The 20568-nt window shown below is 40.2% G+C and overlaps 1 long non-coding RNA gene across 1 annotated transcript; it reads right to left on the bottom strand.

Annotated features, from left to right (window-relative positions):
- Window positions 1–17124: 17124 nt before the first annotated feature.
- Window positions 17125–19463, bottom strand: LOC130735383 (uncharacterized). The gene is made up of 4 exons (XR_009018427.1): window positions 18936–19463; window positions 18723–18825; window positions 18189–18628; window positions 17125–18094 (listed from the first exon to the last, which is right to left on the bottom strand). It is a non-coding gene; the product is annotated as an uncharacterized LOC130735383 (long non-coding RNA).
- Between the last annotated feature and the right edge of the window lie 1105 nt (window positions 19464–20568).

The following is a 20568-nucleotide window of genomic DNA, read 5'->3' as shown; positions in this document are numbered from 1 at the left end:
TAGGCTTAGCTAATTTGGAGAAGTCTTTAATAAACCGCCTATAGAACCCAGCATGCCCGAGAAAACTCCTAATACCCTAATACTCCGAATTCAGCCTAATATCAAGGGAATTCAGCCTTCGGTAATCAATACAAACCCTCAACTTCGTCACTTGACGAGTGAGAATCAACTCATTGTTCTCATTGGCAACCACAGTGATGCCTCCTTTCTTGGGAACCACTTGAACAGGACTTACCCATTCACTATCCGAGATTGGATAAATAACACCTGCATCAAGCAATTTAATTATCTGTTTCCTCACCACATCCTTCATGGAAGGGTTAAGTCTCCTTTGACGTTGGACTATAGGTTTGTAGTTTTCTTCCAGTAAAATTTTATGCATGCATATCGCAGGACTAATACCTTTGATCATCAATAGTCCAACCCAAAGCTGACTTATGATCCCTCAAAACTCTGAGGAGTTTCTCCTCTTCCAAGGGAGTGAGAACACTACTTAAAATAACAGGTTTATTCTCACCTTCCTCAAGAAAAGCATACTTGAGAGAGGAAGGGAGTGGCTTGAGCTCACTCTTCTCCTCAATCGGAATCTCCTCATCCCTAATTAGTTCTTCTTTCCAAATCCTTTTGGTGGAAAGGGATGAGACAAATTCTAATTGAGATAGAGTAGCATTCACCTCATGGTACAAAGAATCAAGTTCACTCTCAAGATTTTGGTCTTCTATTTCTAGCCAACAGCAAACCAGGCAAACAGCAACAGAAAAAATGCGCCAACAGTAGCAGCAAAGACAGCCAACATTAAACAGCAACAACAACAACAAAACAACAACAGCAACAGCAAAACAGCAACAACAGCAACAGTAACAGCAACCAGGCAACAGCAACAGCAACATCAAAACAGCAACAACAAAACAGCAACAGTAACAGCAACAACAGTTACAACAAACAGATAGCTTTGACAGCAAGACAACAAACAACAAAACCAGCGAATGTATCCAAGGATGTCCTCAATATAACTGCAGCAGTAGGGAAACAGAAACATAAATCCATGCACCCTGCATAAAAAGACAAAGCCAAGCAAAAAATTCCTCATCCTAATTGCCCCATATACGAAAAACCTCCTTTTCGCGAAAGCACCCTTCCTTTGCTAACTCATCTGCCTCCGCATTTCCTTCCCTGAAAATATGATGGACCCCACTACAAGCCACCACTAGGAGTAAGTAATCAATCATATTCATCTCATTGGTTAGGTTCCAAGGTCTATTCTTTTCCCCACAAACCCACCCCACAACAATAGTTGAGTCACTCTCAATTTCCACAGATCGTACCATAAATTGTTGGCAAAACAGCAAAGCATACAAAATGGACAAGACCTCTGCCTGATCCGCCCTCTTAACCTCCACCCTTCGTGAAAATTTTCCCACCACCTCTCCTACACTATTCGTCAAAATTCCTCCAATGCCAGCTTGTCCAGATTGGAAAGAACCATCGACATTAAATTTTAAACACATACTCTGTGGAGGTTTCCAAGGCACAATAAGATGACTAGTAGTCTTAGCATCCAATTCTATTTTTGTGAATCCTCTTGCAAATTGGTCTGCACCATAAGGACAATCTTTCCACCAAGCTTTTATCCAAGTGAACAACACAAACATGTGTGCCTCCCAAACTGCATCTGCATCAAAAGGCTTATCATTAAAAATAATATTATTACGAGCCATCCATACCTCCTAACCTATCGCATAAGGAATCAAATCCCACAAAACTCTTGAGGTATTCTTGCGCAAAAGACTCCACTCCTCCAAACAAGCCGGAATTGATTCTGGAACAGCCCAATAGATACCCTCCCTGTTTAGTACAAGCACCCATAATACCCATATCTTCGGGCAATGTAAGAATAGATGAGACACCGTGTCTGATGTAGCCAGACAAAAAGCACATGCTGCTCCATTTTGTAAGGCCACACCCCGACGCTCTAAATTCTCCTTTGTAGCAATTCTATTTTTCTGTACCTGCCACAAAATTAAAGCAATTTTTGAAGGTAAAATTGGTCTCAAAAATTGCTAGAGGCTTAGATAGCTTTTTCAGCTTAGAGGCTTAGATAGCTTTTTCAGCTTACATCTCCCACCAGGCCACTCCCACGCCAAACACAATAAATATCCGCTAGAGGCTTAGATAGCTTTTCCAGCTCAGATGGGTCAAGATTAAAAGAAATCACCTGCATCGGTAACCCATATTTTTTGCAAACCACCTCCCTCCACAGTGCATGTCTCTCCCGGCCAAAGCGCCACACCCACTTCAATAACATAGCTTTATTTTTCCATTCAAGAAATCCCACTCCTAGCCCACCAAACCGTGTGCCTTTACACAAATCTTCCCAAGCTACTCACATTATTTTATTCTCACCAGAAGGGCCTCCCCACAGGAAACGACGCATAATCATTTCTAGGCGCTGAATTATACCCTTTGGAGCTTTATAAATAGCCATATAGTACAGCGGGATTGCATTCAGAACTGATTTTAACAACACCAGATGCCCACTTAAAGAAAAGAAGCGTGATGTATATGAACCCAATTTTGCTATCATCTTGTCCAGTACAGGATTCCAAAAAGACAACCGTCTAGGATTGCCTCCAAGAGGGGAACCAAGATACATGAAAGGTAACGATCCTACTTTAAAGTTCCACCATGTTGCCGCATTTTGAAACAAGGAAGGAAGAGCATTCACCCCATATACTACTGATTTTAATCCCTAACTTGTTATGTTAGTTTAATATGTAATGCGGATGACTTATTCAACTATTTTGCTTGTCTCCAAGTTTTGATCAAATCATGTTAACTAAATGTCGCAGTCAGTACCTGTTCATTTGGTGAGAAAAGCCATTCTTCCACACAAGACAGATCATTGTGTTTTGAGGGATGAACACAACAGACGATATTTTTGTGATATGCACTGGGCCAAATGCAACGGTCCTACGTGCTACATATCTGGAGGCTGGACTGAATTTGTGAAGACCAATGATTTGATAGAGGTCGATTGTCTCCGCATGGGCGTTCAGCTGAAAGGATCCTACTAGGATCCACATTGATGTAATATGTCGTGCGGAGCGATCGATGAAAGCTAGAGGGTCTCCTGTTATTTGAAAGAGCTATTTTTTTTATTATATTTTAAGTTTTTAATGATGGACAAATGGTTTTTTACTTGGTTAAGTTGGGATGACAATTTTATATGCTGCAATGGCTCAATTTTGTGTGGATCTTCGGCGCTGCGTCTTGTACTGGTTCTTTGAGCTAACTTTTTGCTCTTGGTTACCTTTCCTTATCAATAAAGGTTATGCTTTCCAAAAAAAAATCTTAATTAGAAGAATATTATAAGGCAACACAGGTCAGAGTCAGTTTGTTTAGGTTAAAAAAAATCATGATCTTACTGGTTTTATAACTTTCTTCCAAGTTCTTTTTATTAGTGAATTGGAAACTACAAACAAGTTGATTTTAATCATTTTATGCTATTTTTTTTTTATAGGCTCCTTTTATGCTACTTGCAACAAAAGGAAAAAAAAAAACTCCTTTTATGCTAATTTTTCTTACCCTTTTTTATTTTGGAAAACTGAGTTCAAAGGTCATTTATTGTCCGTTCGAATATTAATAAAATCATTGTGTACTGGTTTTATAACTTTCTTCCAGTAAATTATTTTTATTTAGTGAAAGCGAAACTACAAACAAGTTGATCCTACTCCTTTTACGAATGCTACTTTTAAAAAAAAAACCTTTTATGTTAATTTTTGTTTTCTTTTTTAATTTTGATAAAATTGAGTTCATAGGTCATTTCTTTACCGTTCAATCTTCCTGCACTGGCATGTTCATTGTCTTTCATCATCTAGTCACAATCGCGTGTGTGACAAGCTAGACTAACCCTTCATAATGCCCTATGCCCTATTGATTATTATCACCTGATGCACACCACCACCTTTATTGTTCCCCAAAAAAAGCTCTCCAACCAAAGACGGCTGCTTGTGCTAGCTTATTGAAGAGGCCTATCTTCAACCGTCAAATTGTCCACAACACTCTGTTTGGAACCACAAACAATCTGAGTCGTCCATCATAATGGAAGGGAGAAGGAGAGTGGCCAGAGTAATCTTTGTGCGCCTCTATCTACCTATAAATAGGTGTACATGCAATGCAATATCAGGCCCTCATTCTTATCTTCTCCAACTCCAAAAAAAGAAGTTAAGGTATTCTAAATCTCCAAACCGGAGTCACTCATGGCAAGTCGACCCAAATCTGCAGCCAAGAAAGCAACCCGTCAGAAACGAGCAAAGCCTTCACCAGGAAGCAGAGCCACCAAAAAGGAAGTCATTGACATATCTTCAAGGTGAGCTCATCCCCACCCAGAAGTGAACATGTTATAATGTTTTACTAGTTCATTGTGACGACGCCCATTGTTATATGCTAGTTTTAATACCATTTGAACTCATTACGCAAGTACCTGTGCTTGAATGCTGTTGCTTTTAAAAAAAAACCTGTACTTGCATGCATGCATGCAGTGTTTCTCTCCTTAACTTTATTTTTGACCTCAACGAAATTGTAGTGTTTTCCCTTTGTTTTCCGAATATTAAACTTGCTATTTGTATGAGCTCTTAGTTAAATGTAGTTTCCAATACTTTTCCTTGGAACTGGGCCGGTTGGGTAGCAAGTCATTGCAAAAGTTTCTTTCGAAAGCAGGATGTGAAGTTGGTTGATGATATTACCAGCCTACTTCTGCTTTTGAGAGAAAACGTTTGGAACAGACAAATTTTCTATTCGTATGTGTTCTTAGTTCCTACATTGAACTTGATCCTCGATATAATTAGGTAGGAATTATTGGATCACATATATTTGTAATCTTTCACAAAAAATAGTTAAATGTTATTAAAATGCAAGGAATGACATGCATGCAATGTTTCCTTTTGTTTTCTGAATATTAAACTTGCTATTTGTTTGAACTCTTACTTAAAAGTATTTTCAAATACTTTTCCTTGGAACTGGGCCGCTTGGGTAGCAAGTCATTGCAAAAGTTTCTACCAACACCAGGAAGTGAAGTTGGGTGATGACATTCACCAGCAGCCGACTTAACATTCTAGTGTTGATAGAATACTTTTGCGGCAGACAAATTTGCTATTCATATGTGTTGTTAGTTCCTACATTGAACTTGATCCTGGATATTAGGTAGGAATTAACGGATCACATATGTGTTATTCTTTTACAAAAAAAATAGTTCACTATTATATCTTAAATTTAAACAAGCCCATGGGCTTGCATGCTTGCAGTGTTTCCGGCCTATTTATAACCATATTTTGTTTAACTAAATTAACTTATTAAACAATCACTTGGACTTGCATGCTTTCAATGATTTGTGAAGTTTTTTTACTTGTACGAATATCTGATTTCAGTAGACAAACTTGCTTTTTGTATGAAGTCTTAGTTTATATGTTTTCAAATACTTTACCCTGGAACTGAGAAGGTTAGCTATAGCACGTCGTTGTGGCCAAAGTGTTTACTAGCAGCTGCAGGTGATGTTGGTTACATGCAGCATATCAAGTTAAGTATGGAGGTGAAGACCACCCAACAAGACTTGTTGCTGCTAGTAAAACACTTTGGGGACTGTCAAATTTGCTATTCCTATGAATACTTAGTTCCTATATTGAACTTGATCCTGGATTTTAGTAAGGCATGAGAGGATAATATATTTTTTAATTCTTTCTCACTGTCGTATATGTACTTGGGTCTGATGTAATGTTTTTAATACTTTTACGAAGTCATATATACTTGCCTATTGAAGCTAATCGATATAGCTACTTGAGTGGAAGAATTAGAAATCGTTTCTTGTTTTAGACTTTTTATTTTTTGTTCAGTTGCTTATGAATTGGTATACTTATTGTCTCAGTTACCACGAGAGTGTACACTTGCAAACAGCCAACGAAAAGCTCATGGGAGTCACGCAACTGTCTAGGGAGATAGTTGAGTTGAATTCGTCCCTAACGGAACTCGCTAGGACTGTGAGCAACATTGTTACCACGGTGTTTACAACGAACCCCTTTGGGAGACCTCCTGGAATGACGAGCCCAACATTGGCAGAGAATGGATCCGATCAGCCGAAGAGTCATTCTCATGCTGCCCCATGCTTCAGAACCAAGGTGGATCAGTCCCCCTTTCAATTCAAACTGTCCGGCAAGAAGCTGTTTTTAACACAATTTGAAGCCAATACCGGAGAGTACTGCAAGTTTGGCCCGATTCACGGCATTAATATTGGTTCGAAGGCTGGAGTTGTAATACCTGAGGTAGATCATCCATATAGGATGTTGACATTTTTGTTAAAGTTTTGGAAACATTTTGTTACAATTTATCTAACAGAGATGGTGAATCTAACTTATTTACATATGATGTGCAGTATCTGCCAGTGGTATACAGACCTCCGGAGACCATGCATCTTAACAAAATTGAGGCCACGCTTGCTGTGTACATGTTCGCGGATTCCAACTTGTCTGGATTAGATGGGTATTTAAAGACGATTTGTCCTTCTATTCACAAGTTATATAAGAATATATATATATATGTGTGTGTCTATTAATGAGTTAAATATGTTGTACTTGTTGCAGGAAGGAAACACTTGTCCGGTCGAACTTCTGTCAGACCACAAGAGATGCCATGAAATCTCTCCGCCCATTAGGCTAGGTTGACCAGGGTCTGAGTCTTGCTTTTCTTTGTTTATGCAATAACTATGTCCGAATTTCAGTGTGTTTGTTTGATATGAGAGCGTAGATTCATTTTCAGGTCATTAACCTGGTGGTGTGCATGCTTACTTTTGAAGAGGTGGATTTCGCCCACCTAAAGACTAGGTGGTACATGCGCACGGTTTTTGCGGTAAGCCTTAACCTGTAAATTAGTATATCATGTTAAAATCTTGTTACACTTGGTTTTAAAATTTATGTTTAACTATGTCACGTTTTTTTCCCATAGCAATATGCACTACTGCCATCGGTTAACAACAGGACAGAGGACATTGCCTCTTGGTACAAGGACACATTTATGGGAAACCCAGAAAGAGTGACGAAGGTCAGTAATTTCCTCGTAGCATGCATATACTTACAATTTCTGTCTATCTATGCTATTGTTTTGTTTATTGCTCAACTCTGAATGTGTATTTTTGAAGATATTCATGCCTGTGAACGATGACAACAATCATTGGTACTTGGCCGTGGTTAACATCCCGGCTAAGAAAATTGTTATGCTCGACTCATTCCCAAATCCTGCAAGAAGACAGGTCAGGCGGAGGCAATGTATTAGACTGGTAAGTACGCTACATGATATTTATATATAATGACTTTTGTTATAAAAAAAAAAGTACGCTACATGATTACGTATGTTGTTTATCTGTACAATCTCAATTTGGTGATGGTCTTTTTATGTAAAATTTCATGTAGGGTATTTTCCTTGTTGAGGTGTTGTTGCTTCCATGTTTTAAAACTTCCGCTGATTTTCCTGCTATTTCTGAGTTCGCTGTTGTTGAGCCGGAGGACCTTGGCCAGCAGGGTTCTGGATCGTACGAAATAACCAGACGTCTCTTTAAATTTTCTTGATTTATTTTTCAATTTTATGGAACTATACTAAGCATAACATTTGACAGGAATGATTGCAGTGTTTGGGTTTCAACTTGGATGACATACCATCTTTGGTCTGACGACTATAGGATTGTGGTAATCTCATGTTACTGTTGTCTGGATATACACATATTTCAAACTTTGTGCAATTTGTTTGCTTATATTTCGTACTTTTTTTTACTTAGGTGAACCAGGAGACAAGGATGCATCTTGTTGTGGACTTGATCTCCAAGGCACACAACCAATGCCTCAATGAGGTAATTGTGAAAGCCTTCAAATGGTGGAATGAGTTCCCGAAGAACAAGGCTTAAACTAGTTTGAAAAAGTTGTGCTTGGTTATGGACAATTCTTTGATATTTGTGACTTTAAAATGGGTTGTAATTTTTGCTTTGTGACAATGATCGGTTTGTAATGTGTGCTTGTTTGCGACAATGGTGTCGTGGGTTTTTGGTCTGCAATATCTGGCTTTATTGTTTTTTCTTCCACATTTTCTATGAACACTTCATTAATGGCTCCTAAGTGTTCTCATCTCCCACCAAGTCCCGTTTTTGGGCCTGCCTCCAGAGGCAATGCAAGCCTATACTATGACATAAGTACTCTATTCCTTACTATTGATTTTACTTGTCTTTCCCAATTGGCATGACTAAGCGGATGTCATTCTTATTCTGTTACTTGCAGATGTGGTGGAGGGTTCGTTGAGAAGCAACGGATCCATAAATTTGATGATGTGAGGGTATTACGTGCATATAAATTTTAACGTAAAATTTTAGTTTATACTATAAGAAGTGAGTGCACTTTTTATGAATTGCTAATACAAGTGATGAATTTTTTTAACAAAGCGATTATAAAATATCACATACTTTTACTGCTCAAGTGAGGACATTTAACAATGTGTAACTCAAGTGATGGAAATTTTCAGTGCTGCTTAGGCAAAAAAAAAAAACCACATAATTATTTTTCAATTTATTTGTTTTCAAAATAAAGTTAATTAGGGCACATGCCCTCATAATTTTTATTTTTTATCAACAAAATTAAGTATGTAATAGAATAGGCGTACTAGGAGTACTCCAAACCATATACATCAATAAATCAATAAAACAAAATCTAGGTGACCTAGCACATGCCCTCATAGTATTGTACTTAGATCCGTCATTGAATTGTTGAGTCCATATTTTTCTTCAGATTCTCCATTGAAAAGATATCGACGAGGGCATCATCCTCTCATCTCACACCTTTTTATTGCAATTTGGGGCCTTTGAAGCCCTGCTGGTCTTTTTCTTTGCTCTATACTTCTTGTAATTTTAATGGTTTGAAGTAATTCCTTGAACGTATTTAATTTTCTTACCCAAAAAAAGGTGTTTATATTGTGTTCAAATAATAAATCTATTATGGATGGAATTTACAAAATTTTATAAATAATTGGATGAACTTTGATAGGTTTTGTATTGTTAAATGAGCATATCAAAACCAACCCGGTTTTGAGGCGCATATGCATTGAGCTATCAGTTATGATTTTGTAGGATACAATCTTTCTTAAGCAATGTTAGGATCTGATACTTTAAATTTCTTTCCTTTGTGCTTTACTTTTCTTTGTGGGACGGAATATCATTTCATGGTTCATTTGGTTGATAGACACATTACCCATGTAAATGTAATTTTACAGTGACTTTGTAGACATAATTTAAAGAGCGTGAAAGATAATTTCGTTTGGATAATTTCAACTAATTTTTTGTGTGTAAGAACCAAATTGGCACATGTATATGCGCAAGCCAAAGGTCTGGGCCTCCTCCGAGAGGCCCAACCGGCCCACTAAGGACAGTTAGATACGCCTGGCCCAACCCCTCGCCTATAAATAGGGGGTGGTTACCAATTGTAAAAGACTTTTGCCTCATTTCATGACTTGAGATTCAGTTACACTCTCTCTCTAAGCGGTTACACGCTTTCTCTCTCTAGATTCTCTCATTGCAATCCTCTCACTCTAGGTACTATATCTTCTTTCTATGTTCTTGGCTGGAACATTTGGCACCGTTTGTGGGGATCGGTAGATTTTGATTCCCAGACTACGTGGATTGTTGTTTTTTGTTGAGAAAAGTTCGGAATTTTGTGCAATTTCCTCTGATTTTCGTGTTTTTGGTTGAATTTCTGGTTCACGGTTGAAATTCGATGGAGACTCGTTGTCGCCGATGCAGCGAGCCGTTGGAGCAGGGCGTGGTTCACCACCGCATCGCGTGAGGGGAAGGCCTCGTCGTGAGGAGGTTCGTTGCCAGCAACCTGAGCAACTGACTCCTCCTCCGCCTCAACCGCCTCCTTCTCCGACGCCTCCATTGCCTTCTCCACTGCCCTCACCTTCGCAGCAAGGATCTCCAGCACGCTCGCTGGAAGCTTCAGGAGGCGGATCGCCATTACCTCAAGCTCCAATCACTCACAGAGATTGGAGACGTTTGGTCCGCGACGTTGACAACATACGGCAGCGCAATGATTACTTGCAAGAGCAGTTGGACTATTATCGCCTTGCGCAACAGGACGAGGGAGAACGGGAGGCGGAGGCTGTAGCGGAGTTTGAGCCTTTCTCGGCGGCTGTAAGGGAGGTAGGAATTCCTGATAACATGAAGAATCTCGTTCTGGAGACATACAGTGGACGGACGGATCCGAAGGATCATCTTCTCAACTTCAACACGAAGATGGTGATAAGTGCAGCTTCTGATGCGGTGAACTGCAGAATGTTCCCTTCAACTTTCAAAGGCGCGACGATGACTTGGTTCACAACTTTGCTTCGCGTATCTATCACGTTCTTTTGCGATTTCTCGTTGAAGTTCCTTGTTCAGTTCTCCGCAAGCAAGATCAAGCTGGTCACGATTGATGATCTGTATAACGTTCGCCAGTTAGAGCGAGAAACTTTGAAGCAGTATGTGAAGCGGTACAGTGCAGCATCTGTCAAGATCGAGGAAGCGGAGCAGCAAGCCTGTGCGCGTGCCTTTAAGAATGGACTACTGTCGGGTGGATGAACAGCAAGCTAAGTCGGAAGTCTGCTCGTTCTATGGCGGAAGTTCGCGCTCGAGCGAACACATACATCCTGGATGAGGAAGATGACACGTTTAAAAGGTTGTGTGCCAAGACGGAAAAAGATGGCGGTCAGAGGGACGTATCGCCAGCAGGCAGGCGAGGTCGAGAGAAGGGAGAAAGTAGGAAGCGAAGGGATAAGAAAATCAAACCATCGGAGAAGCTAGCGAAGGAACAACTCTATCCGAAGAAGGAAAACTTTGAGCGACGGCACCCGTGGCAAACTGATTCTCGCCAGCGAGAGGGGTCAGGCAAAAACCTGAACGCACATTTGACAGAACTGCTTCGGGAGGTCAAGGCAACGCATGCAATTAAAGACGGCGAGAGGGCAGTTAATCCGCCGCGGGTGGCTGTGGACAAAACCAAGTGGTGCGAGTATCATCGCTCGGCGGGCCACGACACCGGTGGCTGTTTCACGTTGAAAAGTGAGATTGAGAGGTTGATCAGGGCAGGACGCTCGCAGATGAATGATCGCGGCGATCGCTGGCAGGGCGAGAGCCAACAGGGAAATCGCCAGCAGGAGGATCGCAGGCGGGATGATCGCCATCGGACACAAACAGTGGACGAGAAAGAGACATTGGCGACAAGGAAGATAGGAGCCGAAGAAACCTTCAACAAGGATCTCGAACCGCCGGTTGGGACGATCAATACAATTGCAGGGGGCTTCGGCGGAGGCGGCGACACACAAGTGGCAGGACGTAGGCATGTTAGGGCAGTAAGTTGAGTACAAGAGTTTTCAACTCCATTTGGTTTTCAACACCCAGACATAGTGTTATCGTCGGCAGACTTTGAGGGAATTAAGACACATAAGGCCGATCCCGTGGTGGTAATGGTGAGGATCAACAATTACAATGTGCGAAGAGTGCTTTTAGACCAGGGTAGTTCCGCGGATATTATCTATGGCGATGCTTTTGATAAATTGGGGTTAACAGATCAAGACTTGATGCCATATTCCGGGACTTTGGTAGGTTTTCCAGGGGAACAGGTCTGGGTACCCGGCTACTTGGATTTGGACACAGTTTTTGGCCTTGATGAGAACGTAAAGCTCTTGCGCATAAAGTACTTGGTTTTGCAGGTAGTGGTGTCGTACAATGTCATAATTGGTCGGAAAACGCTGAACCGCCTCTGTACAGTGATATCAACAGCCCATCTGGCGGTGAAATACCCGTTGACTTGCGGGAAGGTAGGAAAGATCGCGGTAGCTCAACGACGGGCGAGGGAATGTTGCAACAACTGTCTGAGCTTGTATGGGAAGAAGGAAGCTGGCGCTGGGCATAGATGTCACGAGATCGGGATCTTAGAAGGCGATCATGATCAGCGGAGCGTCCAGGCCCAAGGTCAAAGCAGCGCGAGAAGACAGGGATGATGGATCAGTGAAAGGTATGGGGGACTGAGAAGGAACCAAAGTCAGGAACGGCCAGAGGGCAGGACGGGGAAAGATGGGCAATTTACTGATTCTCATGCTGAGGAACGTTGGGCAAACGTGATTGGGAACCTGGAAATGTATAATTTCAGTAGGGGAGTACTGGCGATTGAGCTCAGGCTCACAGTTAATCAGGAAAGGCGCTTGGAGAAGTTGGTAGAAGACTATTTTGACCTCTTCAATTGGAGTCAGAAGGACGCAGTATTCTGGGGGTTTCCCAAGTTCAAAAAGCAACCCTGTTGGGCATATGTCAGGAAGGAAGCGGAGAAAAGGGAGCAGTGCTACAAGGTGCGGTCCAGTTGAAGCTACATCGAAGCCGCGACGAGCAAAGCAAATAGGGAAAATTTGACCAGGCACGGGGAGAACCGAAGGCCGAAGAGGAGCGATGCCAATCGCGTCGCCACAGGAACAAAGGAATAGGGAAGGTAGAATGTTGGAAACCAGCGGGGGCCTCAAATTTTAAACCTTCAATGGCGGCCTGGTACATCAAGCGAGGGAACAGGTTAGGCAAGCGCCCATTCTACCACAGGGTGACCAAGTGGGGCGAGCACGTCGGGGCTGAAAAATGAGGTGCTTGGCGTGGTACTCTAATAAGAGGGGACGACTACTAGGAGGGCAAGAGCAATGGCATGACAGGAAGGAGCAAAAATTAGGGCAAAAAATAAAGATGTACTCTTTTTCTCCATCGCGGGAGTTTTTTAATGAGGCATCCCTCAATAAATGTAAAAACCTCTTTTTACAATCAAATACAAAAGGATATTCTCAGCAATACTCCTAACTCACAACTGAATTGTAATGGTTGCTCGGTGGGAAAAATTCCCTGAAGGTGGCGATCCCAACACGACCTTGATGTTTGGGGGGATCGCTCCGGAAAGTCCGGCGCAACCGTTGCTACACGTTGGCGACGTGTGCGGATAAGCTTCTTATCCCAAAAGCCTCCCCAAAATATGGGCGAGCAAAAGACTCCCCGAAATATGGGTGAGCATTTCTAACTAGGCTAAGCCTTGGGCAACCCACATGGCCATTGGGACCCAAGCCACCATAAGCCCTCGCCAAGAAAAACTGGCGAGGCCATACCTGATCTTACGGGAAAAGCGTGTTGAACAAAGCCTCAGTTCAAAACTGAGATAAAGTCCTAGTTAAACCCGACACACCCTCGAAGTCGTTGAACAAAATTCAGACTTAAATCGAAATCAAACGCAAAATTGAACACGGCGAGACGAAAAGCAAAAGAAGACAAAAAGAGTCAAACTTTCATTAGCAACCAGCCTCGCCGGGCGGTCATAAATACAATAAGCGATAAGCGATAAGGAAGAATAAATACAAATAGTCAAACTGAATTGATATCTTCTTTTTTCCTTTCATTTTTGGAAACCAGGAAGTACTCCGTGTTAAAACCTGGGGGGTCATTTGGGCCAACCAAACCCTCGGAAGTCACTCTCTTGAAGGCCCCCATCTCGCTAAGATCCAGCTCTTTGTAGAGGTGCAAGACTTTGGCCTTCGCAAGGAAGAATCCACGACCACGCTCTTCCACGGCTTCAGTAGTAGCTTCAATCTTCAGCCTCGTCTCAAGGGCCTTGACATCGGAGGATGCCCGGGTCTCCGCCTCTGCGATAGCTTTGTCTTTAGCCTCTATCTGGGTTCTCGCCGTGGCAAGGGTCTCGCTCGTCGACGATAGTTCACCCTGCAGGAACGCAAGCTCTTTATCCTTGGCGACGCAGGTTTCCCTACCCGCAGCGATCGCCTGGGCCCGAGCGTCCAATTCCTTCTGCATGTCGACAAGCTCATCTTCCAATTCTTCAATTCTAGCCTCGCAGTCAAACAAATCAGACTCGCGTCCACACATTTCGATGCCCAAATTGTTCAGCCTAGTCACCTTGTCCGCCACCTGGGCTAATAGCCTATCACGTTCACCATACGCTTCAAGCGTGGCATTGCGGTACCCCTCCGCCTTCTAGCGAAGCTCTTCAACCTCAGCGGCGGTGGTCAAATCTTTTGAGAACTTAGCAAACATGCAGCCAACGCGGAGAAGGCTCAAGATGGCTTCTTGAGCCACGCCATCAAGATCAAGATCTTCTACCTTCTTCAAATTCCCAAAGAAGGGATCGGTCAACATAAAGTCGACAGGGGTAAGTTGGCGGTCCACCGTGGGACCTTCTTTTTCCTCAGCATCCAAGTGTTCGGGGGCGGGGAAAGAGTGACAAGGTGAGGGCGGAAGCGACGGCAGAATGACAGGAACCTGATCCTCATCATTACAACTCATTGAACGAGCGGGAGAGGCCCGAGGTGAGCTCACCTCAACTTATTGAGTTGAATGAGCAGTTGCGAGACCTCTGATCGCTTTTTCCATAGCTTTTCTGTAGACTTTTCTGAGCTGATAGTTTTGAGGTTTTTGCAAAACTATCCTGAATATTTCATTTCTGATTCTAAACCTCTTCCTTATGTGCCCAAGATCACTTCTGCCGGGTTAGATTTTCCGTTATGTCGCCGGAATTCCGCCGGAATCAATTTTAGCCTAAAATACCCATTTTTGGAGTTTTTGGAGTAAAGCTTCAACCTTTAGGCTGAAAACTATCGCCTTGGCTTAGTGCTAGTAGGATTAGTTGTCATAAACGTCGTTGGTGACGTCCCTGCAAAATTTGGTTTTTGGGATTTCAGTTTTGAAATTTCTAAGTTAAAAATCATGACCAAAATACCCCTGCGACAGTTTTTGATCCGATAATTTTTCCGAGTTCAGAATACCCTTAGTTACGGCTAATGAAAGCATAGGAACCAAGTTTGATCGAAGAAAAATCGAGTCCTCTAATTACCTAAAGTGGCCGAACCTATTAAGGGGGGAAGAGGAAATTTCCTTTTCCGAAAACTTGTCCTTTCGCGCTAGATTATCGTACCTTAGAGATCTGAGATTCTGAATGGTGAGAATAGCGGGCAGGTCATCCCGATTTTATTTTGAGAGTTTTAAGAAAGTTTGATAGGGCGAATGAGATTCGAACCTTGTTAGGATGTTTATGGATCGAGACATTCTCTGGAGTCATTTGGGGATTTGGAGATCCCGAGAACTTATAGGATTTGCGATAAGACTAAAAGGATAGTATTTTGTAAAGAAAACTCATAAGACATTAAACAACCTCTAAATCTTTAATTAATGATAATAAACTCGAAAGGAAGGCGTGGAAGTCAAATCTTAGTTTTGGAAAACGAGAAATGTCGTCGGATCCCAGTGTTGAGAAAGTTGAGAGGCTTCGAGTATGTAGATGTTGTGGTGCTGTTGGAGCAGCGTTTGTTATTGTGCTGTTGGAGCAGCTATGTTGTTGGGCTATCCTGGGGATAAGTCCGGAGAATTGATAGTTCCCGAGTATGTTGATACTCTTGCTCGTTGAGCAGTTGTGACCATCGGATTGAGATGAGTCGGATGATTTGGAGATCATCATGAGAGAATGTGTGTTGTGGAAAGAAGTGTCTTTTGTCGCAGAATCGACTTTACCTTAGGGTAAGCTTTTAGAGACTTTAATTTAGCTAGAACACGTGGCGACGTGTCGAGTGAGATTCGGAGACGTTGTTTGACTAATCATCCTGCATTCATGCAACATTAATGGGGTATTAACACAGGACGTACTCTGGACCTCGTCGGATTCCAAAATGGTCATAAGACCCGGATTTCCGTGTAAGAGCGTTTGTAGACGTCTCTTGTAGCAGACCGAAATGGCAGACCTACGGGTTACGGCTGATCTGACTACCGCTGATGTTGGAGTAAGAGGCACGCGGGCCGAAATGGTCCCACCGTGGCTGGTGCTAGGGCTGATCCGTTGATGTCCATCCGTTCCGGATTGCATATTGGTTGACTGGGTTAACCTGCATATCATTTCATGCAACATGCATACTGACTTAGTTGTCGAATGTGATTGTTATTTGTTAATCCTATTTGGAACATGTTAAGTGTTTTTATTGTCATTTATGTTCGTTATGGAATATGTAACCCTAGGATGTTATCCCTAGCTATAAGCGTAAGTGGCTATTCTATTATATGTATCTATCGATGTTATTATTTACATAATTCTTTGGAGTTGACCCTCGCGTCTTCTGTGTGTGCTTTGGCGGACAAACGCCCTTTGTCAGATGTCCACGACGGACTAGATCATGATGGTTCACCCTTCGGGGGGGAACTAGAGTTGAGATACTGGAACAGGAGCGCATCGCGGTAGCGAGAGGAGGACGGATGGTGTACTTAGACTAGGTCGTTCTGAATTCAGATTCGGACGACGATCATGCTAGCATGTAGGTTTTAGTGCTGGTGTGAGCTCCTCGAGATGGGATTAGTGTAGGAGTAGAGTCTTAGCTCTGAACATCATTTGTTTTCTTTGGGGACAGGGTAGTTTCCCACCTATAGCTTTTGTGTGGTTTCTTTACAGGAATCACCGAGAGTTGGTTGGACTTAGGAGGTCTTGTTTCAGGCCGATGGGCCAGCTTATTCTCAGTTTTGAGGGATGGTGTTGCGGACAACCTTTACTTTCAGTCTGTACATATTGCCTTCGGGCGCTACACTTTTTTTTCCGTCACTGGAGGTTACTCGTGACGAGGTTGTTACTTACAGCGGGGGCTGTATTATATATTGTACATTAGTTCTGTTGCTTTTCGCTTTTGGGTTTTATTTAATTCAGTCTTGTCTTAGTTATTATATCGAAAAAAAAATATTCACGTTTTTCCGCATTAAGTTTTACTTTTGGTTACTAAAGTGACGCCACCGAAATCGGGGTGTTACATGGATCATGAAGGAGGAAACGACCTTGTAAAGCTTTGGATATAATTGCGGATTAGGAAGCTCAGCTGAAATGAATTTATCAATGTCTTCTCCGGTTATCATTTTGTTCTGGGGTTTCAACCATAGAATAATGTGCGCGTGTGGCAATCCACGTTTTTGGAACTCTACTGTATACATACCTTCAAAAAAATTTCAACAAAATTAAATGGAAATCTAAAATTGCAATATTAATTATATTGCACCAAAAACATATATTACCAAAAAAATAAATAAACAATAAATGACATACTTGCATCAACATGACCAAATATAGTGCCTTTCCTTATATCAGACATCAGATTATCGAGCTTCATCTTGAAAACTCTAACACAAATATCAGGTCTATCTTCTGCTCTCAAATTCCTACAACAGACATACCTTTGAATTTCCCCCCATTGTGAATTACATGTTGCTGTAATAAAAAGATCAGGGTACCCAAACTTTTTGCAAATTGACATGGCATCCTGACAATTATTAAACATGTAACGACGGCCTCATGTAAAGGAAGGAGGCAATATAATCCGCTTTCTTATAGATGACGGGTCTGCCTCTCCCTTCTCAATTACCTCTACAACCCCATTTAAATAATCTGCTCTTATAGTTTTCTGATTAATTCGAATATAAGAAAGACAGTTTGTTTCAATCATGTTATATGCGTCAACGACGAACTGTTGGAACGACCTCTTAGCAAAAACAATGTTCCCATACTCAGAGTTTCTGTCTTGGAGGCGGAATGCAATGAATTGCGTCATATAAAATTTCCATCTTTTGTAGCTTCCCATGTTTCTAAAAATCTCACTAATGGGAATATCTTCACGAAAGCCATCTTCTCCGTAAGGAAATAGAAGCGGATAGTGCAAGGGAATGAAAGCGGTATGAGTTTCATGTATGTTTGAAAGATATCCATCATTCATTTTGACAACAACATCTCTGCCAACGTCTGACTCCCAAATGTCCCAAACAATCAAGGCTGCTACCTCATCCGTTGACGGCATATTATAAGTTCTAGGATCTTTCCCTCGGGCTCTAAAAAGTCAGATAGATAATTGGGTTGAATCAATAGAATTCAATCATTCTCAAACCTGGCTAAATATTCTGGCTAGGACATTGTGTCTGTCAATCATCTGCTTAAGATCTTCCACTAAAGAAAGGTCAAGACCCTGTCCTCTCCCATTGGAGCTACAAAAGAAATAAAATTTATGATCATGAAGCTGTTAGCAATTATATAATAAAAAATCCACACATTAAAAAAGTTATTTTCTTGAAATCGTACCTTAGATTCCTTACTCTATTAGCATTCTCATTCTGTGTATCATAAATATACAGCTAAGCAAACTTAGGATGTTGCCCTTGACGTGGAATTAAGGAATCCATTTGGTGATAGTTCTGTCCACTTAATACAAATTGGGGGGGGGGCTCCACCGTCATTAAGAACAGTTAAAATCTTCCCACCCATAGTCGTAAAGGCAAACATGCTATTATACGCTCTTATATTCTTCTTGAAATTCTGCGCCCTAGGTTCTTTATCTGTTATCAAGTCAAGAAGTAGAGGAGGCGGCTTAGGGATTAAGGGTAAATCAACTTTTCCCTTCATACAACACAGTGAAAAAGCTGCAGCCCCGTCAGAATCTCTTTTCCCAGATTTCTCAGAATCCCACATAAAAGCTCCGAAGTAAAAGCAAGGGCCGGTTGGGTCTCCAAAATCAAGAACGTCTGTATAAAAAAAAATGACATGAATAGAGTTGGATGGAATATGGTTAGTAACATCTATATAATTTAGGTTTATGAAAAAAGATTAGGATGATACCTATATTTTTCAGCTATCTGAAGCAAAGCAAGAATGTTTGCTGGAATTTCAGGAATCACTTCTTGTAAATAATCCACATAATCCTCATCTGAATCCCCATGAGCTATCATATTAATCAAAACAGTATATTAGATGTATATAACAAAAATAATATCAAAAGAATTCATATTAAACAACATTCTCTTAAAATAAAATTAATGTATGTTAGATAACCTGAATCGGCATCATCAGAATCACTGGTTAATGCTCCAGGTTCACATAAAGCCACATTGGATGGCCCTGCTTCATCTGCATTTCCATCAGAGGGAGAAATCTTTCCTCTCTTGGTATCCAGAGCTTTCTTTCTTAAATAACACGACCACTTTGATTCCGAAGGGATAGGGGTCGGCAACTTTTTAATTAATTTCACTTTTTTTTTCTAGATGGAGCCCTCATTGGTTTTTCTCATTCACCTTTATTTGGCTTCAATATTGATGGAGAGGGTTGTTTTGATGATGAAGCAATGACAGTAGATAGGGGAGGATTGGAAGAATTAATATCAAAACTTTTTGAACAACCCTCATTCATTTGTGTATTAGAATGTTCCAATGAAAAATGACTAACTGAATCCATGTATCAACTACTCAGAAGACAAAGGAACACTTGAAAGAAAAAAAGATTATAACATGAGAGAGAGTTTAAAGAGCCTTTATAGCAGAAGTATCTATATATATATATGTAAAGCACACTTGAACTATTGCATTAAGTGCATTAAACAACAAAGGCATTCCTTTGTAATAATACATTGAATAATAAAAATAAAAACAAAAATATTAATTAATAATTGTTTAACTTTTCAATTTATCATATTTAAAATTAAATGCAAATATCATTTTAATTATAATTATTAATCACAACTTGAGGAATTTTTTTAAATAATAATATTATTTTAAACTTACTACATTTACTTTAATGACAGTATTATATAATTAATAATATTTTTTTATATTTATAACTAATGTAAAACTTTATAATTTGGGGTTTTTTTTAATATTTATAACTAAAATAAAACTTTATACATGTGTATGTATAAACATGAAAAATAGACTTGAAAGACACTTTAAATTTTGCATTAAGTACATTAAGCATTAAAATATTTCTTCATTTGTATTAAAATACAATTAACAAAAAAAAATCTCATTTGCAATAAAAATATTAAATTAAAAATAAAAACTGAAAAATTTGAATTGTCAAAAACTATTCAACTACCTATATTAAATAATGATATTTATAAACTTAAAAATTGATTAACCTTTGCATCAATGAAAAATATTAATTAAGAATTAAAATTAATCAATTATAAAATAATATTTATTAATAAATAATTCAGGTAAAATATTTTAAAAATTATAAATTCTAGGTATTTACTATTGAGTATAATGTATGTGTGTATGTAACAAAAAGTTCTTTAAATAAATTTTTTATTCATTATATATTATTAAAAATGACTTGAGGAAGCATAAAAGAGGAAAATAATGATTACAAAAGATGAAAAAAACTAATTTTACGAAATAATATTTTACTCACTTAAATTGATAACTTCTTATAATTCAAAAAGTTGAAAATAAATTATCAATTTTGATCTTTATAGGTGTATAACCCTCTAAGCTTAGAAAGTAGTCTTCTACCGATGCGTTTAAAAGGAAGCTAGAAGCTGAAGAATGAATCTCATAGAGATTTCTTATGGATAGTATACGTATGATGTCGAGGGCGTGTAGTTCCGTAGCGGAATCGTTGAGGATGTGAGGTCAGGATATTTGTGACTATTGGATGATAGGAACTCATTGACTGTTCCAGTGGGTTTTTC

This window comes from Lotus japonicus, chromosome 2 (genome assembly GCF_012489685.1).
Source record: "Lotus japonicus ecotype B-129 chromosome 2, LjGifu_v1.2".
NCBI lineage: Eukaryota > Viridiplantae > Streptophyta > Magnoliopsida > Fabales > Fabaceae > Lotus > Lotus japonicus.
Note: the sequence above shows the minus strand (reverse complement) of the source record. Positions and strands in the feature narration are given on the sequence as shown.